The 6,762-nt window shown below is 36.7% G+C and overlaps 1 pseudogene; it reads left to right on the forward strand.

Moving 5' to 3' along the window:
* Positions 1 to 6,549: 6,549 nt before the first annotated feature.
* On the forward strand, positions 6,550 to 6,762 carry LOC102832316 (annotated as a pseudogene).

A 6,762-nucleotide genomic window follows, 5' to 3' on the forward strand; every position in this document is an offset into this window, starting at 1 on the left:
ATGTAATGAAACAAGTTATATGAATTGTTGAATGTGAAACTGATGATGTGCCCTGTAAACTTTCACTCAATCCACAATAAAAACCTTATATTAAACAAAATAAATACATTAAATATAAAGGAGTCCCATCATAAATCCAAAAAAAAAATGTATTTGCAATGAGCAAATCAATGGTCTTGCAAATTTCTATCATGCGATCTCCAGTGCCTTTTCTATCATCTAGGCCATATTTTCCAACCACTGATCCTTCCTCTTTGTTTCCAACCTTTGCAGTACAATCATCAGTAATTATCAACACATCTTGATTGCATGTTTGATCAAATTCAGACTGAAGAAGTTGGTAGAACTCTTCAATTTCATCATCACTGGCTTTAACAGTTGATGCATAAATTTGAATAATAGTGGTATTAACGGGTCTTCTTTGTTTTCTTGTTGTTGTTAATTGCCATTGATACCAACTCATAGTGACCTTATGAACAGCAGAATGAAACATTGTCTGATCCTGGGCCAAACTCACTATTGTTGCCACACTTGAGCCCATCGATGCTGACATTTTGCCAATTCCTCTTTTTCTCTGACCTTCCACCTTACCAAGCATGATATACTTCTCCAGTGACTGGTCCCTCCTGACAATATGTCCAAAGTATGAGAGACAAAGTTTGGCCATACTGGCCTCCAGGTAGTACTGGCTGCACTTCTTCCAACATAGCTCTATTGGTTCTTTTAGCAGCCCATGCCACTTTCAATATTCTCCTCCAACAACATAATTCAAAAGCATCAATTCTTCTACAGTCATCCTTATTCACTGTCCAGCTTTTTCATGCACATGAGGCTATTGAAAATACCATGGCTTGGGTCAGGCACGCCTTAGTCTTCAAGCTGACATCTTTGCTTTTCAACACTTTAAAAAGGTCTTGAGATTTGCCTAATACAATATGTCATTTGATTTCTTGACTGCTACTTCTGTGAGTGTTGATAGTTGATCCAAGAATAATGAAGTCCTTGACAACTTCAATCTTTTCTCTGTTGATAAGAATGATGTTTGTTGGTCCAGTGGTGAGGATTTTTGTTTTCATTACATTGAGATGCAATCCATAGCAAAGGCTGTGCTCTTTGATTTTCATCAGTAAATAATATTTTAAGTCCACTTCACTTTCAGCAAGCAAGGTTGTATCATCTGCATATCAAAGGTTGTTAATGAGTCTTCCTCCATTTCTGATGCCACGTTTTTCTTCATATAACCCAGCTTCTCAGATTATTTGCTCAACCTTGTAGGATTATGGATATTCTTCTATCACAGACAACATTGTACTTCAAGACCCATGTTGATACGTTCTTTTTTATGATGAATATGATGCCAATTCTTCTTCAATTTGTCATTGCCAGCATAGTAAACCATATGATTGTCAAATTTTACATGGCTAATACCAGTCCATTTCAGCTCACCGATGCCTAGGGAATTGATGTTTATGTGATCCATTTCATTTTTGACAATTTCCAATTTTTCTAGATTTATACTTAGTACATTCCATGTTCTGATTATTAATGGATGTTACAGCTGTTTCTTGTCATTTTGAGTTGGGCCTTATCAGCAAATGAAGGTCCCAAGGCTTTACTCCAATTGCATCATCATGGTCAACTCTGAGGAGCAGCATTTTGAGTGTCTTCCAACCTGAGTTGCTCAACTTCTGGCACAATATCTGACAGTGTTCCACTGCTACCCATAAAGTTTTCAGTGAAATAGTCCATCTCTCCTACTTCCTAGTCTATCTTCATCTGGAAGCTCATCTGAAACCTGTTTACTATGGGTGACCTTTGCTGATATCTAAAATACCATGGCATAGCTTCCAGAATCACAGCAACACACAAGCCACCACAGTATGACAAAATGACAGACAAGTGGTGGTCAAGAAATTTTAAAGCATCAAAAAACTGCAATACATTTTCTCAGATCACAGCATTAGGAAGATCAAGGAAAAAAATCAAATACATGAAAATTGAATAACATCCTGTTTAAAAGCTACTGGGTAGCAGAACAAATAAAAAATGAAACTAAAAAATAATTCCTAGAAACAAATGAAAACAAAAACACAACATACCAAAACATTTGGGGCACAGTAAAAGATACCAAAACATTTGGTACACTGCAGAAGCAGTGCTGAAAAGAAAATTTATAGCAATAAATGCATGCATTCAAAATGAAGAAAGAACCAAAATGAACTCATTAACACAACATCTCCAACAATTAGAAAAAAAAGCAAATAAAACTACAGCCACCAGAAGAAAATAAATAATTAAGATTAGAGCAGAAATAAATGAGACAGAAAATGAAAAAACTTATAGAAAGAATCAATAAGACAAGAAGCTGTTTTTTTTTTTTTAAAGGAATAATAAAATTGGAAAACCTAACAAAAGAAAAGAGGTGAAGACATCAATAACATGCATAAGAAACCACAAGGGTGATGTTACAACAAACCAATGGAATTAAAAAGGATAATAACAGAATATTGTGAAGATTTGTACTCCAACAAATTCAAAATATAGAGGAAATGAATACATGTTTAGGAAAACATGATCTATCTAAACTTAAATGGAGTAAAGTAGAAAACTTGAACAGACCTGTAACAAAAAAAGAAAGTGTGGGCTGAAAGGGCATCACTGGTGATTTTTACCAAACAATCAAAGAAAAGCTGATGCCAATTCTACTCAAACTATCCCAGAACACAGAAAAGGATGGAAAAATTCTTAATACATTTTTAAAGCAAGAATAATCCTCATATCAAAGCCAGGGAGGGACATCACTAAAAAAGAAAATTATAGACCAATATCCCACATGAACACATAGAGGCAAAAATTATCAATAAAATCCTAGCCAATAGAATTTAACAGCATATTGAAACATAATACATTATGACCAAGCAGGATTCATATCATGGATGCAAGAATGGTTCAATATTATAAAATCAATATAATCCACCATATAAATAAAAAAGGAAATGAACCACATGATCATATCCATTGAGGCATAAAGAAGCATTTGAAAAAAAACCCATCACCTATTCCTGATAAAAACATCCAACAAAATAGAAATTGAAGGGAAATTCCCCAGTGTAATTAAGAACACATATACAAAATGAACAGCCAACATCACTCTCAATGGAGACAAACTGAAGGCATTTCTTTTGTGAATAGGAATCAGACAAGCATATCCATTATAACCACTCCTATCAAATATTGTGTTGAAAGTCATAGTCAGAGCTACAAGACAATAAAGTAAAATTAAGGGCATTGAAATTGGCAAATAAGAAGCAAAATCTTGCTATTTCTAGATGATATGATCTTATACATTGAAAATCCCAAAAACTCAGCAAAAAAAAATTATTGAAACTCGTTGGAAGATTCAGGGTACAAGATCAATACACAAAAACATCAAGCAGATTCCTCTATAGTAACAAAGACAACAATGAAAAGGAAATTAGGAAAACAATACCAGTTCCAATAGCCACCCAAAGGATAAAATATTTAAGAATAAATATAACCAGAGACCTACACAAATAAAACCACAAAATAGTACTACAAGAAACCAAAAGAGATTTACAAAAATGAAAGAATATGCCATGCTCATGGATGAGAAGACAATATTGTGAAAATGTCAATACTACCTAAAGCAATCTATAGATATAATACAATTCCAATCCAGATTCCAAAAACATTCTCTAAAGAGATGGGGAAAATAATCACGAACTTTATATGGGAGGAAAAGAGACTTCAGATAAGCAAAGCACTGTTTAAAAAGAACAAAGTTGGAGGCCTCTCACTAGTACATTTCAGAATTTACTACATAACCATAGTGGTCAAAACAGCCTGGTATTGGATAATGAAAGATTACATAAAACAGGCATGTTTGATCATGTCTACTGGGCTGGGTGACCAATTTTTCAAAATTGAATAAAGAAAATCTCACTATCATTAAAATGAGTACAAATTAGATTACTTGAGCATTACTTGAGTATGGACAATGTTTCTCACAAATTTTAGGGCCCATCCAGAATTTTCTGCCAGCTGGGAGTGGCAGCCCTGGTGGGAAAGAAGACACATCTGACGTGGTTTTGGTGGCCTACTCCACAGGATTGATTGCCTCCTAGCAAGAGCCAGAAAAAAATCTGAGACTGTTAAAATTTTTTCAGATTGACTGAGAGAGACATGAAGGACCTCAACAATCAGGAAATCTGTGCACAGGCCAGGGTGGAGAAATTGGACTGTAAGTATCGCCTTGGTGGTCAGACATTTTCGGAGGTCAGTGAGATGCATCTTGGATGTGAAGCAAGTGTGGAGTCCCAATCCAGTAGGATATGTACAAAGTGAAATCTTGGGTTTATATACAAGAAATCTCCATGAGTACCCAAACCTGGGAAAATATTGGGAGGTTTAGTATGCAAGATAACTCAGACACCAAGCCCAAAAGAAAATGGGGAACAGAATTCTAGGCCTAGGGAAGAAGGGAGCAGGAGATACCCCCACAGACTCTCCTCCTGTCAGTCCTTTGAGGAAAATGTTGAGGGCTTGGGGGGACAAACCCCAAACCTGGGAAAAAGATAAAAATGTTGTTGTTTTATTTGGCCAAAAGAACCAATTTATTCACCATGTGTGTTCTGGCCTCAATTTGGTTCCAATGAAGACTGGGTAAGCCAGGCCACAGTCCTTCAGGTAAACAATAGAACTCAGCCTTCTCAGAAGGAGACAGCCTATGTTCTTTTTTGGTTAGTAGGTGTAGCGGAATCAATTCAGAAGATGTTCCCACTTAAAGAACCAAGACCAAGACAAAAGATTGAGGGATGGAGTGAGAAACCCACTGATGAACTGTTAAGAGAAGCTCAGAAAGTTTTTGTAAGGAGAGAAGACGAAAAATGGAGGCAGAAAGCCAGAATCATAGTGTCTATTGTGAATAAAATAATTTATAAGAGGCTAATACAAGACCCCCTTCTCAAGGAAAGCGGAACAGTAATTACAGTGTTAGACCTTCTCAGAGGAAAGGGAAGAGAGGACTGGGCCAGGTCCCTAAACCCACCAGGGAATGAATGTTATAAGTGTGGGAAGAGAGGCCATTTCAAAAGAGAATGTCCAGAAATCAGAAGCAAAGGAATGATGATTCCCCTCATGAAATTAGAGATTAACTTTTGTATTTTTTGGAAGGGGACCTAATTGTAAGACTGGAGTTAGGATTATAGAGGGCAAGGGTCAGATGAAGGTAAATATGATATGTCTGTCTGAAGAGGAGAAAGGAAAGATTGACTCGTGGGCATGGTTTAAAGAAGGCAATACTGGAGGTCTGGCAATTCCATCCTTGAGGGTGGAACTGAAAAAAAAGAAAAACTGGGGGAGGTGGTCCATAGAAGACAATCCCGTATCCCCATAGAAGGGAGAAAGGGTCTGCAGCCAGTAATAAAGGGTGTAGTGATTTTTTTTTTTTTTTTTTTTCAGTATGGTAGTTTTCAAATACAATTCTTACATCGAGTATTTAACTTTACAATGGAAAATTCTAAATTTGCACAATCAAGGTGAAACTTAAATGTGAATCAAGCACTGAAAAATTGTTTTGTTCTGTTTTAATGTTTTTGATATTCTTTCTGTAGTAAAATGGTATAATTAATACATTTAAAAGGAGGTTAATTACTTATTTGGCTAGTGTGTTAGTACTTTTTGTAACTGTACATTGCTCAAGACTTTATTTGTATGTTTATTTTTTATTTGTATTAATGTTTCAGATCTTCTGAGAACATAACACTGTTTTAAAAGATATTTGGAGTACCAATACACTTTCTGAATTGAAAACATTTTTTTTGTTGTTAAAATTTGGGCCACCCTGTATGTTAAGAGGAGGAAAGGATATTGTACTGTAGATGTGAGTATTGATATTTTCCGGTCATTTGACAAAATTATAATGTTAAAGTATGTTTAATTGACATTCCTGTTTGAGAAGTTTTAAGTGAAGTACTGTATTCATATATTAAGATGATAGCGTCAGTAATGTTTCTTTTAGTTTGAGAAAATAGAGTGTAGTAATCCTCTCAGAATTTTTGAAACTGAAGTTTTGTACTTCACTGCTAAAGGGGTGCCATGCCAAAGTCTCCCCTACCTGGGATTCCTAAGAAAATACATGCTGGCCCTTTCTGATTTGCTAACCCTCAGGTTAAAAGGACTCTTGGTCCAAACCCATTCCTTCGAATTCACCATTCATCACTTCTGACTGGGAGACATGGTGCTGATCAAGACCTGGAAAGAGGACAGACTCCAGCCAGATTGGGTGGACCCTTACCAGGTATGTTGAGCATTGAGACAGCTGTCTGGACCACAGAGAAGGAGTAGACTCACTATACTCAAGTAAAGGGACCGGTGAAGAAGGACACTCCCCAGGGGAAAAGTAGTTAAGGGTGGGAAGTGCATCCCTCACCCAGGGAGCTTCTCAAGGTGACCTTAAAAACAGTCTGAGAGCTCTTCTATCCTCACTTCTTGTCTCAGGCTGTACTGGTCCGCGTGCACCCTGCAGTCATGCCGTGTAAAATTGAGGAAATCAAGGACTTCCTACTCACAGCCAGGTGAAAGGATGTCAAATCTGTCAAGATCAAGAACAATAAGAACAACGTAAAATTTAAGATTTGGTGCAGCAGATACCTCTACATCTTGGTCATCACCAACAAGGAGAAAGCCTAGAAGATGAAGCAGTCCCTGCCCCCAGGTTTGGCAGTGAAGGAGCTGAAATGA

Source organism: Chrysochloris asiatica, unplaced genomic scaffold, assembly GCF_000296735.1.
Source record: "Chrysochloris asiatica unplaced genomic scaffold, ChrAsi1.0 scaffold00214, whole genome shotgun sequence".
Taxonomy (NCBI): Eukaryota; Metazoa; Chordata; class Mammalia; order Afrosoricida; family Chrysochloridae; genus Chrysochloris; species Chrysochloris asiatica.